General features: G+C 44.9%; 1 long non-coding RNA gene across 1 annotated transcript in view; it reads left to right on the forward strand.

Moving 5' to 3' along the window:
- LOC149859546 (uncharacterized) overlaps nucleotides 1–20,212 on the forward strand; it is a 115,055-nt gene that overhangs the window by 86,133 nt on the left and 8,710 nt on the right. The window contains exon 3 of the long non-coding RNA XR_016443420.1: nucleotides 19,219–19,320. This is a non-coding gene — a long non-coding RNA (uncharacterized LOC149859546). The remainder of the gene's footprint in view (nucleotides 1–19,218; nucleotides 19,321–20,212) is intronic.

Consider the following 20,212-nt stretch of genomic DNA (forward strand, 5'->3'; position numbering starts at 1 on the left):
AAATTAATCCACATCTCGCTGAAATCCTACCCCGCATTCGGGTCACTGCCTCGTTCCAGCACCGAGAAAGGCAGGGATCCCGCGATGATTTATTACCAGCCCCAACGCACATATTATTATGAAATGAGTTTATTACACTCTAAATCTCCTGTTAATGTGCTACTGTTTTAATCCCTTTATCCAATTTTCAGTCTCTCAGGCTTGGCTGCCGTTCACTTGCACAAAACTCTCCATTCTGAAGGTTTTATTGTACGATATCCATATCCATTTATCCTGCTTTAAGGCTGTAGTGCAGAGGCTCTGGCAAGGAGGGGGAGATGGGAACAGGAGGGAGGGATGGGAGAGGCAGAAAGGGGTGGGCCAGGAGGGGGAGGGACAGTGGAGGGGAACACGCTAGTGGAGTATAAAAGGAGCTGAGGTAGGGTAGAGGAAAGGAGCTACAGGAGTGGGAAGGGGGGGAGAGAATAGATGAGGGGGTGGGAAGACAGAATGAAGGGCAGAATGAAGAGAGTCAGGGATGGACTTGGGAGGAAAAGGAAGACCATGAGGGTGTAAAGGAAGCAGGAGGTCAAACAGGAGAGTGGGGAAGAGGGAGAGATGGAGGATAGGGGAAATGGAGAGAGGGAGTGGGGAAGTAGCACTGGGTGTGGGTGGAAGAACTGGGGCAGCCACCAATGAGAGGTCCTTGCCAGGACTGAGGGGGGCAATATTCTGTAGGAGAGTGGCAACGGGAGAGAAAAAGCAGAGGGAAGGGAGGAGAGGACTGTGCTTCCCTGCCCCCATGATGGCTGTATACAGGAATGGGGGCTTCCTCCTGGTGGGCCACCATGATGCTGGGCAGACGGACATGGGCCACTGAGCCTGTTGGCTTCACCGGGGGAAGGAGTGTTCTGAGAGCTCCTGCAAGTTACTTTGTGATCTACCAGGGAAGGCTCAGCACAGTGGCTTTTCAGTGCTTATCTGGCATGCCCAAGCACTGAACTTTTATTTTCAATACTTGGTCCCTCTGAGGACTAACAGATCCCCTTGTCATGGCTTTCCCTATCAGTGGTAAGGAGGGAATTCCTTGTCATGACTCTTCTGAGCCTCCTGTACACTCTCCACTCCTGACAGCAAGGATGCAGTCCAAGCTGAAACTGTGGGTGAGGAAAAGACTTGTGGAAGTCCTACTGGGGGAGACAGATGTGAGGGGAAAATGAGTGCAAGGCCCATGGCCTTTCAGAACCATAGGGACATACCTCCTGGGCTAGACTGCCAGGTGGTGTATGGTGGCCCAGTCCCAGGGGTGATGCTGGTGATACTCCAACTTATATGAAGATGTAACCCAAGGCTCAATTCAGCCTCATGTAAAGCATCCATTTAAGTCAGTGGACTCACGTACTTATACCAAGCCTACACTTGGCCTGTATTGCATAAATACAATGACAGAATCAACTAACATTGCGTGCCATACCTCAAAGGATATTCTTCGGGGAAGAATCATCCAGAACCACTGTTTTAGAAAGGTCAGCTCTTCTCAAGAGTGTCAGGACTCCCGGGTTTTGTTCCTCCATCTTTCAGTGGCTTGTTGCTGGACCTGAGACAATTTCCAGTACCTCAGATTCACCATCTCCAGGTTGAATACAATATTCACCTACCTTCTGTCTCTCCCTCTTTCTCTCTCTCTTTCCCGATGGAAAGATATACAAGTGTGTGTGTGTGTGTGTGTGTGTGTGTGTGTGTGTGTGTAAAAATATGTGTATGTTTGTACTTTATGTGTATAGATTTGGATTTTCAAATTAGCCTTTGGCAGATCAAAATTGCCTGGGAACATTTGTACTTAACTCCCTTAGGCTGCTGTAAATATCTCAGCTATATTGAACTTGTATAATATCTATAATACAATGTTACAACCTATGACCTTGCACCTCACAAATATATAATATAAAATGTACTTTCCAGTAGATATTTATAAAAAGAAAGTATATTATTATATTTTACTCCTTTATGGAATAAGACACAGCAGTGCAAGGACATTGAATATAAGAGGAATTCCTTGTATGTGATGAATCAGTATATATTTTTATTACTGCTCCCTCCAAATTAATTATACTTCTAAAGTAGCCCATTCCTACTTTTAAGAATAAAATATATGACAAAACATTGGGAGATTGCAAATGGTGATTTAGAGGGAAGGTGTATATTCAACTTAAGATGGTTCCAAAACCAGATTTGGAAACAGAGAAAAATCCAAAAACTTTAACCCAGGTTGAAAAGGCAAAGAGATTTGCTTAAAATAGCACAAAGCTCTTGTGATGGAACTGCTGAGTACCTAATGTCCTTGGCTTTTTTAGCTAGCCAGTTATTTAAAATAGCTCCTGCCCATGGTGTTTGCTTTATGGCATTCCTCTCCTTACCCATTCTCTGTCTTTCATCTTCCTCAAAGGATATTTTATTAGAGATAGCTATTGAGAGATGGACAGAAACATAGAGATTAAGTTAGGGGACCAGAAGGCAAACTTTGTGGGATGAGAAGATCTATCCAAAAATTCCAGGAGATTTGGATCTAGTGTTTTGGCTCAGGTGAAAGACAGACAGAGCCTCTCAATGTAGCTGGCAGTCACAGAAAATTATGGCCAGTTTTTTAGTGAGGAAGTAGAGGAAAATGGTTAGAGCTGAAGTCTTTAAATCTGGGCAGTTGTTCCTGGCTCTGCCACTGACTCCTGGTATGATCTCGGGTAAGTCATTTCCCCACTCTGTGCCACAGTTTCCCCTCTGTAAATTAAAGCAGATGACTCTGCTCTCACAGGGGTGCTGTAGGGTTTACATAAATGATACTTGTAGAGTACCTTAAAGCACCAGGAAGAGGAAGCCTTATAGAAGTACAAAGTACTTCTCAGTCTCGAGGTCTTGCAGTGAATGTTGGCTTTAGACGTTTTAATAGGCAACCATGGCCTTATTACGTCCTTGACAAGAGAATCCATTGAGTTTCCTTCTCTGTCCTGGTATGGTCCTTGGCATAAGTGAGAAAAGGGGGATTAGAGAGTAGCGCTAATTGACTGGAGAAAAGGCTTTTTAGTCAGCCACAGTGAAAATCACCACCAACAAAGCCAACAACAAAACTCCAGTGATTTCAGTGGGTGAGGCTGTTACCCTGCCCTCCCTTGTGGGGATGTCTGCTAGGCAGGCTAGTTGCCTGGTTGCCCATCTCCCTGGTTCTGTCACGGGGTCAGGAATGTGTGGCATCTTCCCACCAGCCAGCCCTCCTCTGCTAGCCTTTATGACTTCTCTTCGCCTTCCATATTTTTCCTGCATCACCACTGCCCATGGCCACCTATACCCCAAGACACTCCCACCCTCCTTCCACCTCCACTCTTGTGCTGAGCTAACCCCCAGTCAGTCTAACTCGTACCCCTCCCATCATGCTCTACCTTCTCGTCCTGCCCGTCTCCTCACTTTCTCCCCTTTTGCCTCTGACTCACTCTCTTACTTCCTTTTGCCTCACAGACTCCCTCTCTCCCTCTTCCTTCTCCCAGCCTCCCTCTACCCTCCCACATCCCTCTCTCCTTCCCCCCCACCCCTGCTCTCTCCCTCTCATGTCGAGCAGTTGCCTCTACACTCTGACACAGAAGCCTGTATCACTTCCAAGGCTCCTGCTGTCAGCTGGGGAATAGATAAAGATAAATGATATTATGTTAAATTCCACTTAATGACAAATTTTTAATTTTCTGAACATGGTCATTTTCTGGCTAGTGAATCAAGTGTAGGGAGCTAATTACATGAAGATCTGAACAAAAATAACTCCTAATTTTCAAGGATAATGGAAGAGAAATGTTGGAGATTAATGGCACTATTTATCTTTTTTAAATTTCTATCTTTCTCTGTGATAGCAGTGCTCCCCAAGGAAAATATTCATAAAATGAAATTGAAGTCGTAACTTAATAGGTTATTAAAATTTTTGAGTGCATATCACTTTCCTTCCGCCGCACTGTAAATTTAAATTGAAGTTTGCGGCTCCTCGAGTCACCAGCGGAGTTTTTTTTATGATGGCACAATAGAGGGAAACATGCATCTTTGTCAGGAGGTATTTGCTATTCTAATTTTATGGCAGGCCGGATTATCAGAAAGGAATGTCAGAGCACGGGGAAGCTGACAACACTACAGCCTTCAGCCATGTGTTTCCATTAGCGCCCAAAGCCGTCCAGGGGTTTCTCTGGACTGTTATTTTCCATTTCAGTCTTTTATCTTGATTTAAAGTGAGGGCGCCGAAAATTCAGCTCCTGTCATTTTTCTCACTCTCTCTCTTTTTCTCACTTTCTCCCCTCCCACTCTTTTTTCTTTCTCTGCCTCTGCTCACTGCCTCTCTTTCATCTTTTTTTTTTAATTCTCCCCTTCTCTAGAAAGCTATCCCTCCGTCCCCTCTAACCCCATCATCCCAACTAAGGCAGTGGTAGCCCTGTGGGTGCATGGAGGTTGCAAAATTTGGGGCAGGCATCTCGGTCAGGGGTGGGGGGAATTTTTTTCACTTGCATTCTAGGAAGTGGCTCATATCTTAGACTCAACTGGGGGCCCATCTATTGGGACTGCTTGCAGTAATCACCCTCCAACTGCAACAGAGCATTAATTTTATGCTCTACTTAACTGTAGTGAATGCACGTGCCAGGCGAGTTTGGGTTAGGTGTTTCATGGCCCCAAATCCTGCCCATCTCAGCTCTAGAGAGTCAGCATGGTTTATTGGCTAGGGCAACAGCCTAGGAGTTGATAGGTTGGAACTGGGAGGCCAGCCTGCCATCAGGTTCTGCCTCTGATCTGCTGTGTGACCCTGGTCAAGTCATTTTACTTTCTTGTTTTGCTTCCCAACATTTGATGGCCTTGTCATTTTAGTCTGTGAGCACTTTGGGACATGGACTAACTCTAGAAGGTGCATGTCCAAGGCCTAGCACAATGGGGCCTCTCTACTTGCTACTTTAGTAGCAATAATAGCACAGGCTTGATGGTCTGGAATTACGACAAGGGAATTGGGATGAGGGTGCAGAGTGGATGTTTGGTCTCTTCAGTAAGGACCTCTGCTTTGATACAAACATCACAAAGCTGTTAAGTTTACCTTGTATGCTTTGTGAACCCAAGAGTTGGACTGTTTTCCTGTGCCATCATTCTACTTAAGTGTTGAGCAGATGACATCTTGAGTCCCATTGCTAGAACTCTGACTGACCCTTTCTGAAGGCTGAGTCTGGTTACAGAAGCATGACTATTTCCCCAGTGGATATGACTCAGCAGGCTCTGTGACCTGGGTCTCAAAGCAAAATCATCCCTGTGCTTTTCCCAAATTAACAAACTCACTGGAGAGACTGAGCAGGACTGTGCAAGACTGAATGTTATCTGGAGACCTTAAAGGGATTTCCTCCCCAAATCAATGTTGAGGTATGCTCATAGGATGGATCAAGTGAAAAGCCTGCCCTTCATTTAAACCTAGGGCTTCATTCGTGAGGGCTGCACTAAATCCATACAGTTTTTTCAAAGCCAGAGTTTACAACCACATTCAAATTAGTTGTAAATATGCAAATTGAACCATGTGATAATTTGCATAAAAAACTAAACATGGAGCCACACAAACCTTGGCAGCTCTGCTGGCTGGTACAGTTTTTAAGCCCTCTCAAACCAATGTGACATGGATTCTACCACCCCCTCCCATTCTTTCTCCTTCTCCATCAAGAACACATTAACCTCTGTGGCTGGAGATTTTAAACCAAGGAAGGCACAAAGCCAAGACTCCTCTTAAACTAAAGTTCAGCTTTTCCTTAATCATCTCCCTAGCACATTTTCTCCTGGCTAATGCAGCTACTCCTGCTGCTGAATCTGAGCTAGGAATGGGGAAAGGACATCAGGGACCCATTTTCATTTTTAAGGCTAGGGGTCTCTAACTGTTAAAGGGAAGAGGTGCCCAAGCTGCCCTAGACCCCTGAGATACTAGGGTCTGTGATGATCTTGCATGCAGGTTGAATAATTGTTTGGTAGCTTTTCCAGCATTAGTAGTCCTAGGCATTCAAACCTCCTGAGTCTGGCTTGCTAAAAATTATGAGATTGGCTTAAATATAATAAATGTTACATTCTTTTTTTTACCTTTATTGGGCTCAGGTTGGGTTTTGTTTGAGCCTGTGTGGACAATGTTTGCAGGTTTTTCTCTACCACCGTGACAACTAAAAATGTACTCTTTTTATCACATATACAAGAAAGAGAATCAACCTTAATCCCATGACTCCAATGGCTGGAGCTTTAAGAGACATGCCAAATGATTCAAAGCTTAAAGAGACTGCGAGAGCACAATTCTGGGCTCAAAGACAGATATTGCTGGAAATGGACTGGGCTGGGTTGGGCAGTACAAGAATGGGCTGATCCAGTGCGTTCCTTTTGCATAATCTATTGACAGAGATTAAAGATGCCCTCCCCAAGCACAGTCCCTGACAAAGACACAGCCAGTCCTCCCTGGTGTCCAGCCTGTGCTGAACCATGACATGTGGGAGAGGGACAGCCATAGCCACATGACCCTTCTGCCTTGTGCTTTGCATTGGGCTGTATCAATACCTGCCAGCTGTGTGACCTTGATCAAATCATTTCACCTCTTAGTTTCCCACCCCCTCAAACCTTGGTTTGCCTTATCTTTTTATGGGGGAAATTCTTTGGTGCAAGGTAAGGTTCTAACTATGTGCATGTCCAGTGTCTAGCACAATGGCGCTTCTAGGTGCTACTGTAGTAGTAATCATAGCATGGATACCAGAGCTGAGCTCCTATGCCCTGGCCATCTCCCTTGTATGGAACATGGCAGTTTAGATAACAATGTCAAGGGCTACCCATTTTTCTCACTGGGCCTTGGTGTCCCCATCCAGACTATGGGGCTAATGCCTCTTTCTCCATCTGTTTGTGTATAGACAAATGCTGGACAATGTGTTTGCTTTAAATCGTTAATGTAGCTGAGGCATGCTCTGAGATCCTCAAGCTGAAGGTGTTGCAAGAGGGCAGCAGATTATTTTGAGCAATGCCCAGAGGGATACTGCAAACAGCCAAAGGTTGGATCGCTCAGCACAGCGCTGGCTGGGCAATGGCACACCCCAGGCAGCAGGCATAATATTCCCCTCTGGCTTGTGAAACAGATGACTCACTGAGCTGGGCTCAGGGGACTGCCTGTATTCCCTTGATGTTGATAACTGAGGAAAGGGCTTGCATTTGAGATCCTTCCCCAGTAGCCCTGTCCCAGTGCCCAGGCTGACTGTATTTTCATGGCAGAGTAAAGATCACACTAGGCCTTCTCCTTGAAGATTTAGAGAAACAGCTAACACCTATGCAGCTGTGGGTCCAGAAGGGCTGGGAACTCACTGGCTCCACCCCATACATCCCAGTGGGAAGCAGGATATGAGCTGGTTAATGTGCATGTAGTCCAAGCTAACCCCTACAGGCTAACTCTAGGGGCAGAGGGCCTGGGAGGATGATTTTGCAGAACATAATTCTTTCCTTGTCCCTAAACTGAAGGGAGTGGGAACAGGTGCTGCTGTGTATTTGAGGAAGACTGGCTATGCAGTCTAGTGCTTAAAGAGGAGTAGAAGGAGCCAGGACCTTGGATCTTGGGTAAGTCACTAAGATGTATTTTAAATAAGTTACCGACCATTCTCTGCCTCAGCTTCTCCATGTGTAGCATGGCTATAATAATACTTTCTTAGGGCATGTGAGATTGAACTCTTTCCTGCTTGCCAGGCCTACTGTCTAGGTGGACAGAACAGCCAGTCTCTCTCTCCCCTTCACTCCTTGATACAAGAGGCTTCAGAAAATGCAAGTCCTTCAGGGGTGAGGAGGAAATAAATGCTTTTATATTTTTTCAGCCTCTTTTATTTTTCTTGCCCATAAGGAATCTGAGTAACAAATGAAACACGTCTGCTCTCTGTATGACTGATCTATTTGTATAATTCCATCTATGGACTCCGACCCCAGAAGACACAGAGAAGAGGGGGGAGTGGTGGGGTGGGCGGGAGGATATTATTCCTAGAAAACTTTGTGGTGTGGTTGCTGACAGCCTGTTAGTGTGGGAAGGAGGAAAACACCAGGGACTGGTTTCTGGAGAGGCAGAAGCTGTGTGGAAAAAGCTTCATTGCTCAGTGGAAGAGGGTGGCCACAAAGGGCTTGTTATGCCCCCAGCTAATGTTAGGGGAAAGCCAGGCTGTGTTGTAGGGAGGCAACGGAGCTGGGTGCTGCCACAGCAGGGGAAATGTGTTTGTGAAGGGAATGGAGAGAGCAGGAGGAACATTTAGGGCCATGGTCCTTAGATGAGATACATATCTATACAGCTCCATGGAGCCAAAGTGCCTGATCCCGGCTGGTGTCAATCAGCAGTGCCCCACTGATGTTAACAGTTCAGGTCCCCAGCTCGTGCAAACTGGTGTCATCCCAGTGATACCAATGGTGTGATGGCAATTTACACCAGCTGGGATCTGGCCCATTCCTGCCACCCCCAGAGGAGGTTGCAGTCTACTCAGCTCTCAGTCTAACACCGGTAGCTTTCCCAGCCCTTGGTTGACAACTCTTCCTCCTGCTGCCTTTCCTGCCGTAACCCCTTGTACTTAATTTCATCTTATTAAATTGATATACTAATGTGAGCAGCCTGGGCCCTGGTAAACCAGCCCCGACCCTGGGAGGGAGGGAGCCTGCTACCTCCCTTGCCAGACAACAAGGCCAATCAGCCCTCAGTAATTGAGCATTAATGGACTCTGAGAGGGGCGTAGCTCTCTAGGGAACAGCCTCAGCTGGCAGCCCAGGGGAACGTGGGGCTATTGAAATCAGACATTACAGCCACAGAGAATTATAACTGGAAGGGGGGACATGCCATCAACAGGAAATACATGCCACCCCCACAACCCTACCAGGGACGTGAGCTGGAAACCTGACCCTGGGGTTAGACCACTGCTACTGAGCCCAGCGGGAGAAATCAACCCAGGGCATTTCTAAAGGTAGATCTACCCCAGGGATTTTTTCAAGATGCAATTTACCACCTATCCCCACGAGTGTTGGAGGAGGGATATGTGCCTCAGGGTCTTTCAAGCAAAGATTCCGGTTAGACACTGTCTGTCTCATCATTACCCATATATTGTGTCCATGTCTTCAACACTAAATCTCTAAAGTCAAAACTTCGAATCCAGGTCGTGTCAGGGGCATATCAGCGTAGGTTTGGCATTACCAGCAGGAGGCACTGTAAAGCATGAGGGGTAAAGATGAGGTGAACTGGCTGTGGTGAAGGCCTTCTCCTTACTTCTGCAGTCCAAGCCTCTCTTAGTAGGAGTCACTCTTGTTGTTGTTCATTTTATTATAATAAGAAGTATTTTTCTAACGTTTTTCTATGGATAAACCCATCATGCTCGACAAGAAGTTAATGAAACTTCATAAACTTGGGAGATCGATCTGATCATCTTCATTTTAGTGATGTAGTTGCAGACAAAATAACAGGAACAAATCTGGGAAGAGACTCCATAACTAATAAATGATATAATCCTTCAACCTTAATGGTTTCTCTTTGTGATCCTATTGGCTTCTTCATATGAATGTAGCATACAGGTAACAATACTTTCGGCGACATGGATGTATGTATCAGTTCATATTTGCATTTCTTTTCATTTAAAAGATACTAATTAGATACCATGTGACTTATGTATGTGATTGATGCTCAGTGGATCACTAGACGTGTTTTGCATGATGTTATATTCTTAAGGCCAGTATCTGTGCAGCTTTCATATTGTATATGCATACAGATGCAGAATGCAAATTAGCTGTATAGTACTCGCATCATCACATGTATCACTGCTTTCATGATGTTTTCAGGGGGGAATCTTACCTTTCCTTACTTTATTTTTTAGGTGATTTTGCTGTTGTCCTTCATGTTCTGCACGTTTGTCGGTTGTATCAGAGATCACATACACGACAGATTATTTTTCCCATGTCTTTTACCTGAAAGCACGTCAACACCCCATGACTTGAACAAACCCTAATGGACCATGCAAGCAAGTCTAGATATAGCTTGGCTAAGGGCAAGATGGGCAAGTATTTGAACAGCACAAAGACCAAGTAGATAGGGAATTATTTAGGCTGGATCATATGGGTAATGGGATGAAATTAGTACATAAATTAAGAATACTTAGCACATACCATCTGCAGATCTTAAAATGTCTCATATAGGTGGAAAGTACAGCTGGGTGGGGAATTATTTTCCCATCCCACAAGAGTTTTTGAGATTTTAAATTTTCTTCATTCTGAAACAGGACAAAAATCAAAATCTCGATAACCCTCCTTCCTCTCAGTTTTGAACCAGGGCAAGCAAAATATTTCATCTCAATTTCAACCTTTTTAAATCTTCTTAGAAAGAATTAACCAACATTAAGAAAAGGAAAAGGCATTTTAAATTAAACAGTTAATTTTCTAAATGTCAAAATTGGGTGTTTTGACAGTTTCAGAGCTTATATTTTTGGAATCAGGACAGGTTTGGATGAATTTTTTGTGAACAGTTTTGTTTTCAAAGCATCATCATTTTCAACAGGGGGGTGGGGCGGGGGAAGGCTTGTCAGAAGATTCCTTTATGGGAAGCTATCATTATTCAGTACTGACAGCTCTTACAATATTTGATGGTGCATCGAGTCACGTGAACAAATGACACTCAGTTTTCATTTAAAAAAAGTTTCTAACCCTTTTTCTGGAAAAAAGGTTGAAAGTGTGAACACTAAAGCCTCAAATCCCAGAAGTCAAATAAAAAGGACCTAGGAAAATCTCAGGATTTTTTATGGTAGTCCCATGATTTTGGGAGAGAGTCCTGATTCATCATTTTTGAAAGCTCAGGATTCACATTACAGCATTATTCCCAGATAATAGATGGGGAACTCAAGCAATGGGGGAAACTGCCAGCAGCAGAGTCAGAGTTGCTCCTGGCCCACTGACTCCAAGCTTTCATTCATTCTGAGAAGGGAAATAGTGAGATGGGTAACAGGGAAAGCTTCCTATTAGTGAGCTCAAATGCCATGTGGAATAAATGCCCAGTAGGCCCATCACATAGGCAGAGTACAAAACACAGGACAATAAAGTACTAAGAACAGTTCTGCAAAAGTAAGAGGATGGGGCAGAACTGCCTAGGAGATTCCTATCCAGCTCTGATTTTTGTGTCCCTGTGATCTTGTACATGGCTCTGCCATTTAATCACACGCCTCAGACAGGTCAGCTCACGTTTGCCTTTCCACCTCGCTGCATGTACCACACAGGTCAGCTCACGTGTGGTTTAGCGTGGCTGTGGGAAGCTGCATGCTCCTGTGTTTAGCTGCCTTCAGGCCTAGCTGAGCCGAGGCAGTGTCTGGCTCCCCAGCCACAGTCTCTCGTTAGAAAGAAATTAAAAGCCACTCAATTTTGGCTAATATCCCTCTGTAGGCCTTTAACTCCACCTGTGACTAACCCATTCATAATAGCTCTGTTTTAGTGGCTTGGGTTGATGTATCCTCAATTAATTTGGGAGGAGAGTGGAATGGCCTTATCTCTTTTGTCTCCCCTTTTGCTACTCCCTGGCCTGCAGTCTGTTTTCTCCAGCTATTTCATCTGCTGTCATTTCCCCAGTCAGGCTTTTTCCTCTCACTTTTTGGCATTTTCTTCCCTAACTCCTGCCTGTGTCATTCATTCCCCTTTGTTCTCTTTTAACCTCCCTCTTTCTTTTCATCCTCCCTTTTGCCAGCCATGCCTCCCTCTTTCCTATCTCTTCCACTCCTCTTTCCTTTTACTTTCTCTCTTCTTTTACCACCTCTCCCACTCTTTCATCCCCCCTCTCTCTCCCTCTTCTTCCCCTATGTCTGCATTTCCCGCCTCTTTCTCCCTCAGCTTCTCTTCCGCGCGCACCCTATTTTCCTGCCTTGCCTGCCCCTTTGTTCTGTTCCCCCCTCACCCCGCTTCCCACTCTCGATTATTATTAATGATAAAGGCTAAAACATCACATCAGTAATTTCTGAGTGAGTTTTGCAATGAAGCTGGGGCCTCATCAGCCCCTCCCGAGTGCCACAAATTTTACTTTTGCAATTTCACGCCTTTGGTTATTATCACGCTGCTTCGTCCCTGCTCTGCCTCTCTCTTTCCCTCCCCCCTCCTCTGGAGAGAGTACTTAAACTTGTTTTCATTCCCTTATTCTTTATTTTTTTAATGTCCACTCTCTCTGGAGCCAGTAATGTTCTTCCTCTTTTTTCCTCTCCCATTTTCTGTTAATTCTGCGCCATCTGCCTTAGCATCTGTTAAAAATAAAATTTCCCTCACAATGAGAAGCCCTCCCAGCCTTGCTTCCCATCCCCTCCCCCACCACCTCAGCCCCCCTACTTTTCTTACCACTGTTGTCAGACACTGCTTCCTTCTCTCACGGGGTCCCCCTCCATGCCTCTCCCCAGCCCTTTGGCTCTGGATGGGCAGTACTGCAAACACTTGGGCATCAACACAACCTTTTGGGAGAGAGGGTTGTGCGTGCAGCTCTACGTGTGCAGTTGAACTGGCCTTCCCTCTGCATGTGTGGGTGCTGCACAGGACTTGGTCTACGGCTGATGCACATGGGTAGCTCTTGTGTGTGTGCAAGTATGTCTGCATATGGGCAGAGGAGTGAAGCAAGCGACCTGCAGGGGACTGTGCCTTCAGGATGGAGTTTGCATGTGTGGCAGTGGGACCGTGGAAGTATGTAGGTCCAACCTCGGAGTCTGCATCGATCCCAGTGATGGAGCAGCTCTAGAGCATGATACAGCTACTCTCAATGAGAGAGGCTGAGGAAGAGCAGGCCCCTTTTGCTTTTTGAAAAAATGGAGAGCTGGGCTGCGCTTTGATGCCATATTGGGCACTGACTGGCGCAGAACAGTTCCTACCCATCTGGGATGGTTGGGAGTTCCCCGGGCTGTAGAGTATGAAGCTTTGCTTCTGCTGGAAAACTTATTCTTCTGTGTGGACAGAGTTTGAATAAGAGATGGGCCTAGACTTGATCCCCAGAACTGGAGTGGGGAAGGGGTCATCATGCTACAGTTAAAGCACAACCCCAGGTTCCTATTTCTGCATATAAGGTGCTATCTCTGGTGTGAGTGTGTGGGGATTTCTGCTTTGAGAGGATTTAACATCAGCAGGTGCTAGTTATTGCACCATATTAAGGTAAGGAAAAATCTACCGCAGGGTGTCAGGGCATCAGGGCCCTGTTCCCAGTCCCAGTTCCACTAATGATTGAGCTTGAGCAAGCTGCATTAAAATCCCACTTGCCCTGCGGAGCAAACTCTATTGAATAACAATGATTAGATTCTCCCTGCCTGCAGTTCAGGGAAACTTTAAGTCTCAAGGACTACTGGTAAAACAATGTTCTCATTAGCTTTGCAGCCTCCTTGTGGTCCTGTGAGTCAGAAAAGTGGGACTTTCCAGAGGTAGGAAAATCATTTGTGACCATTTGCTGCTGTTGCAGAGAGGGATGTGTGTACATCTGTGTGGGCATCTCTGTATATATGCTTGTTGGTATATGTGTGCATACATGTCATCGTGCACCTGTGTATCTGCCTGTGGGTGTAGGTTTGTGTGTGCTGTCATGTCTACGTACATTCACATGTGTGGATTCACTAATGTCTGTCATGTATTTTTTTATGTATGTGTGCATGCATATGTCTGTGCTTACGTGTCTCCACACGCAAGTTTGTATCTACTGGCAGATGTCTGTACATAAGTCTGTGCGTACCCATGAGTGTATGTAAGTCTCTTTGTGTGTTCATTTGTTTATGAATGTGCATGTCTGTGTTTGCATTCATGTGTGTGTGCACATATGTCTGTATCTGCTGGCAGATGTCTCCGTGTGTCTGCGCATGTGGCCAGGTGGTGGTGTGTACGCCTGGTGGCCTCCATGTGTGCATATGGGCACTGTGTGTACTTATGTCTAGTGGGTGTGAGTGAGCAAAGTGCATGCAGAGGCAGTCTTGCAAGTTTGCATGAAACGAGTCCCACCCAGTTTCCCTGCAGCTCCTCTATTAACAAGCCACATTCAAGGAGCTCAGAAACAGCACGATTGTCCCCCAGCACAATAACCTCTGCAGCTTTGATAACAACAAACCTCTTAAGCTCCCTTCCCCATCCCTTCCTCCCCCCCCCTTTTTTCCTTCTGCTCCCTTTGAGCCATGCCGACAATAGCTGGGCCTGCTGCAGTGCTCCCCACAGCCGGAGAAGTCACACAAAGCCACTGAGAGCTTACAGGAATTCTTTGGCAGGCTCCTGGTTGCTGAGGAGAAGAAGAAGGGCCCTTCATACTCGGAAGCTGTCTCATTGCCCCTGGGCCTATTCTCTTCCCATGTTTGATAGACACTGAGCCACAATAATCTCTCTCTGCCCCGAGGGGAACAACAGCTTTTGTGAAACAGATTTTTACAAACTGTTTTGACCCCATCATCCCCTGCCTCTCTCCTCTCCCCAGTCGCTCCCCCCTCCAGATCACTGGCTGTATCAGTGTCACATAATTAAATCAGCTTTCCTGTTTGCCTCTGCTTCCTGCTAATTGTTTGCTCAGAGCCAGGATTAGCCAGTCAGGGTTATTTTTCAAGTTTCCTCACAGAGGTTTTGTGGCAGGAAGCTGTGTGCTGCACTTTTCCTTTTTAATGGCCCAGTTCCTACCTGGACCCAAGGCCACACCCAGAGCCAACCAACAAACCAACTTAGGGAAGAGAGGGATATGGGCTGGTTATTAGGCCTTAGCCTTAGCCTTGAAAATCAAGGGTGTGCGAGCTGCAGCCTTGCAGATTTGGGGGGGAGGAGGGGGAAGGGGGACAAAACGTGGGATGGTTTCATTATTTTTCTCACCTACTTTTCAAAAGTGAGTAGTGGCTTTGGGAGGATGTGGTTGGACATGTGATGGTCAAAAAAGAACTGAGTGCCCATCCTTTGAAAATCAGGACCCTGTCAGGTATATCAGGTTGAGATCTCCAAGTGGACCTCCCATAAAGTCCCCTAGTATAATTATTATAAGATGCAAACCTAAAATAAATCCTTGGATTTAATCACTCAGATGTGATCAAAACTTTTCACATGAAACAATTTAGATAGAAAATGTTTTTTTTCTTCCAAACACTTTAGATAGAAAGGGGGTTTTGACAAAACGAGAACATTGACCAAAAACATCTGTTTTCATCAAGCATTTTTGGGATTTCATCAATGACCTGAAAACTGAAAAAACAAGTATTTTTTAAACTTACATTTTGATTGCCAAAAGCCAAGACATTTTCAGCTCGTGATGAAACCTCAAACATTTTGAAGAAATATTTAGTTCCAAAAAAACATGAACAACAGCAACTAATTCTGTTTTCAGCTAAATATCATGTTTCATGTTTGTTTGTTTGTTTTTAAGAAATCCTTTCCTGATCAGCCCTTTTGATCAAGTTTTCATTTTCAGGATGGAGGGAGCAGAGTATCTGAACCAGGATGCAGGCACAGATGTAGAAGCTAGTTCTTATTTATTTTATAATGGGCTGAACCAGAACTCTGGTTCTCTGCCTTCATAACATTTTGAATGGCTAGATGGTTCAAAATCTAGCTTCAAATTTTGCAGTGTGAGTTTTTATTAATATATTGTTAACAAGTATGCTTATTATAATTAAATGATGGTAATTATAATAGCAATACTTTGCTGGCCAGTAATTAAGAGCCTCTTGTACATATATTTCAATGTGCTTTACCTTGTGTAGTAAGGCAGCACTCTGATTAAAGTTTGCTTGCAAGGTGAGGTCCCAAGCATCCTAGCACTGCTCCAAATGCAATTCACAGTCTTTTCTTGCATTGCAGAACTGTTTCAACATGGTGTTTCTAGAGTTTATTTTCAAGAAATTCCAGCTAGGGTGTTTGGTTATGATGTTCTTGCTGGTTCAGCAGGATTTCCATCCATCAGTGACTCCAGAGAGACAGATTTAATAGAAGGGGGCATAAAATAAATATATCAATCAAATAAACCCTTTGCACTAAGGAGTGACAGATTTTATAGGGCCCAAAACTTTAGCGTGTTAAACATGTGCCAGTGAAAAGTAACTTGCTGAGGGCTCTTGAGTCTTTGCCCCAAGCTTCCTGGGTAGACGAGCACACAGTCGCAACCCAGTCTCAGTCTCTTCCTGCCATGCTGAAGGGAACCTGCCCCAGCTCACACATGAATGTGGTCCAGCTGCATAGTTAGGCTCCACTCACTCAGTCCCTTTATGACTGCGATGTTTGTGTGTGTACAGAATGTGGCTGGCCATAAATGGCCAAGATGTGTCTTATTTACAGAGGGAGGAGCTTTCAGGTAGTTTTCACTGTCCTTAGCAATACACTGTTTTGAATGAGTGGGTTGGTTGCCCTGTTTCCAGGGTACTTATGACCATCACAGTTGACACTGTAATTTTGGTATCATTTCATTCAATTCTAGTACTACAGCTGCCTTTCTGAGGTGTAGGTTGGCTTCATTTCTCTGTCCAGTTTGTGTTACTTTCTCCCCAGTGGTGCATTATACATTTTGTTTCTAGTGGAATAGTAAAACTGATGAGTATTATTACTGCTTTTGTTGTGGTGATGTCTGGAAGCTCAAACAGAAAGCTATATAGACACATAGGCTGTGTCTAGATAAACGTGGATATTTGTTTCTCCAGGGACAAAATGCAGCAGCACACCTTGTGCTGCTGCTACTTCTCCTTGGGGAATGCCTGTGCAAAGTGCTGTGCCCTCTGATGTGTAGCAGGTTACCCTGGGTGGCGTAGGGGATGTTGGCCCCAGCAACTGTGCTGGCCCCAGCAGCCTTGCCTGGAGTCTTGAGGGTGTAGGGGAGCTGCAGCTGTGGTGATCCTGCTACTCAGAGCTTGGCTGCCAGCCAGATTGTGGCTCTGGACAGCCAAGCTCCAGTTTTGCCCTCACACGCTACCCCACTTTTTTTCCTGCAGGTTTTTTGACTCTAGGAGATCCCAGGGTCAAAAAAACTCACTACACTGCTACCTTGCATCATGGAGAGCACTTGAATGTTGGTGTGTGGTGCCACAGATGGGTCTGCAGCATCACATACCACATGGCCACCTCGTCCGGATGCAGCCGTAGGGTGCACACAGAAGAGCAGCTCCCCACTGCAACTCATAGTGCTTTGCAGGAAGTGCTATGAGTTGCAATGATCCCCCAGACCAAACATAAGTTCTCTGTTGGGTCCGGAAATTGGGGAGTCCAGCTACTTGCTGCCAGCCTGCAGCTTGGCCTCTGTAGCAATGCCACTCCCCCCTCCCTGCCTGCTGCTGTTTTCAGAATGGGAGTGGGGAAAGGGAGCAGAAGGAGCTTGTTCTTGGGGCTCCCCATCCAGTGCTGGAGAGTGGGGTGGGTGGATTGGAGCCCTCCCACCTTAGGGAGCTCCAGTCCACCCACCGCACCCTCCAGTGTCGGCTGAAAAAAAAACCCAGACTAAACTCCCTACACACCCTTCCCTCCCTCCAATTCTGAAAACAGTGACAGGCTGGGAGCTCTGCAGACACAAGTTATGGAACATGCTCTGTTTTTGAGGGTGTTTGAACACTCGTACAATGAGGTTTCAGATTTTCATGGGATCAGGCCCTTTTAAAGCACTCTGCATCCATGATCTTCTGTTTGGTCATGGCTGTAGTCTGCATTCTGGAGCCAGATCAGGTAAAAATTGTCACTTCTGTCTGCACCCTATAAGTTATCAAGGGTAGTTAGTCATTGGCCAGCTGGCTGAGTGATGCCCTAATCTTCCATTTCTTTCTCTGATAAAATACCCATGGAAGCCAACAAAAGATTTTTTCTGGGATAAGGAATGCTAAATGAAACACTGAATGATTACAGTGAACAAGCCTGCTTTGGATAGCCATTCATTAATTGGTTAATCATTAGCCTAACTGATGGTTTAGCTGATTTGTAGTTGATGGTTGCTTCACTGGATGGATAATAAAATTATTTACAGACTTTAGAGGCTTGAGAAATATATACAGGGCTGGTAGTCAGGAATTTCCCCCCTCCTCTCCACCAGTTCTAGCTCTGCCACTGACTTACTTTGTAGCCTTGGGCAAATCTCTCTATCTTGGTTTCCCCAACCGTAAAGTGAAGATAAAAATTCATAGCTCCATGTTTGTTACGTGGACTTTGAAAACATAAAGTACAATTGCCACATCTTCTAAGAAACAAGTTGGTTTTCTGGTTTGGTGAGGTAGTTAGCAATTGGCTGGGCAGCTAACTAGCCTAGGTAACAATCAGTGGCCATTTACACTGGAGAGAAGATTATGCTAGTATTATTTTCTTTCAGCAACATCAAGATATGAAGTTTTACTATAGATAAGACATAAATGGAACAGCTGTGTTTAATAGATCTGGTTCCAGTATCAGCAGCAAGTTAGGCTGGGATTTAGGAATTAAAATCCTGAATCAGTGGTACTGATTTTCACAATTAATGACTTTCTTTCTACATTTCAATCCCAAAATAATAAAGTCTGTTTAGATGATCTAATCCTGCAAGGTACCTACCCATCGTACTAGGCTGCATTTAAAGAGGATCTGGAAAACGAGCTCCTTCTGGTTTTGCATCTGGCCTGTATCCAACACTGTACAAGTTATGTTAGATCTGTGAACCTGCTCCTAATCATGGAAAATATGTCACTGGATAGTGAGAGTCTACAGCCATCAGAATGTAGGTGGCTATTATTTAGATTCATTTTTGATAAACCTTGCTCATAGAGTGATAAACTCTGTGTCCTGACCCAGACACAAGCAACTGACTACAGTGAAAGTATGCATAAAGAAGACAGTATTAAAGTGGCTGAAGGGGCTGAGATTTGGCCCGTTGCTATTTTATTACTTTGCAGTATAGTCATTATTTTCGCGACTGGTCTAACAAGGGTAGAGAATGTGTTCCCTGTCCATGGTGCTGAACGGCCCTTTGTGTAATTCCTCTACGCTTCCTGGAATCGTTCTGAGGAACAGACTGTTGAACAGCACACTCGAACCCATAGAACTACGCTATGTTTCTAATTTTATAGTCAATGGATGTTGTAAGAGATGGAAACATATAGAGAAAAACCTTAGAATGGCTACATTCATAAAACAGTACTGTGTTTCTCAAAGCATGGCCAAAGGGTGAACAGTCATTGTAGGAAACGTCCCAGTCCTGGTGTTCTGTAGAGTGGTGTTAAAAACTGGAAGAGGCAGTGGTGTCTTATAAGTTTTTTTTCTCAGTTTTTTGCAGTACTGAAAACTGAAGAATTCTTGCTCTGGATAAATACTCGCTGGCTCAGAAGAAATACTTGAAGTGATATAGACAAGAAGTAATGAAATCAGGTTAGAATCAATGAGATAATTGTTTTGGAATATATCTGTAATAGGGACTTCTAGACCATATCTGTTCTGAGAGAGATTTCAAGGCTGTCTACATAGGGCCTGCTCCAGGCTTTCCCATAGTGTAACAGCATTTACTCTAATGTAGGTAGTGACTAGGACTGGCTGGGCAAGGAAGCTGGGACTGGGTTAATAACCCTGAGAAATGAACTGTTAATGGAACTTGGTAGATTAGGAGAATGGGACTAGGGCCTGGGTAAGAGAATAGTCAAGAGTGAGACAGAAACAGGTTGGAGGGAAAGGGGCAAAAGGGGTCATGTTCGGACAGAGTGTGCCGAAGAGTCTGCACCCACTACAGTCCATTCACCATTCAGACCTGAAAATGGAACCCATAATTCTCAAGTGTCAGCACTCCTCTGCAATTGGTAAATAACTTGAAAGCCTAGTGCCCATGCACATACAGGATGACAGCCAGTATTGAAGGTCATTCTGTACATGCCGCTATGCTGATCATTCAAGTGGCAGAGGTCTGGGAGATGGATCTACAGGTTCCAGCCCTGCTGATGACCCAAGTAGAGGTCAATATGATTCCTATGCTCCTCTGTTCTTGTCAGATCCACAATCCTACACTGCTCAAATACGTTAACAGAACAGGTTTAATATTTCACCTGACATTATTAAGGTTAAGCACTCAAAAGTTAAGAAAATGTCAGAATCAGAAGCGTCTGTGGAACCCATGCTGGACCCCATGTGGCTATATTTTCTGATACAGTCTTTAATTACATGGTCACATACAACTTATTCTGAAGTTCCACTACCTCATTCAGTGCACAGGATGGTCCCATTCTAGGGCTGAATTACAGCTGAGTAGTGAAAGGGGCTGTTTTATATAGTG

The sequence above is a fragment of the Crocodylus siamensis genome, chromosome 7 (genome assembly GCF_052110815.1).
Source record: "Crocodylus siamensis isolate JL-2025a chromosome 7, ASM5211081v1, whole genome shotgun sequence".
Lineage (NCBI taxonomy): Eukaryota > Metazoa > Chordata > Crocodylia > Crocodylidae > Crocodylus > Crocodylus siamensis.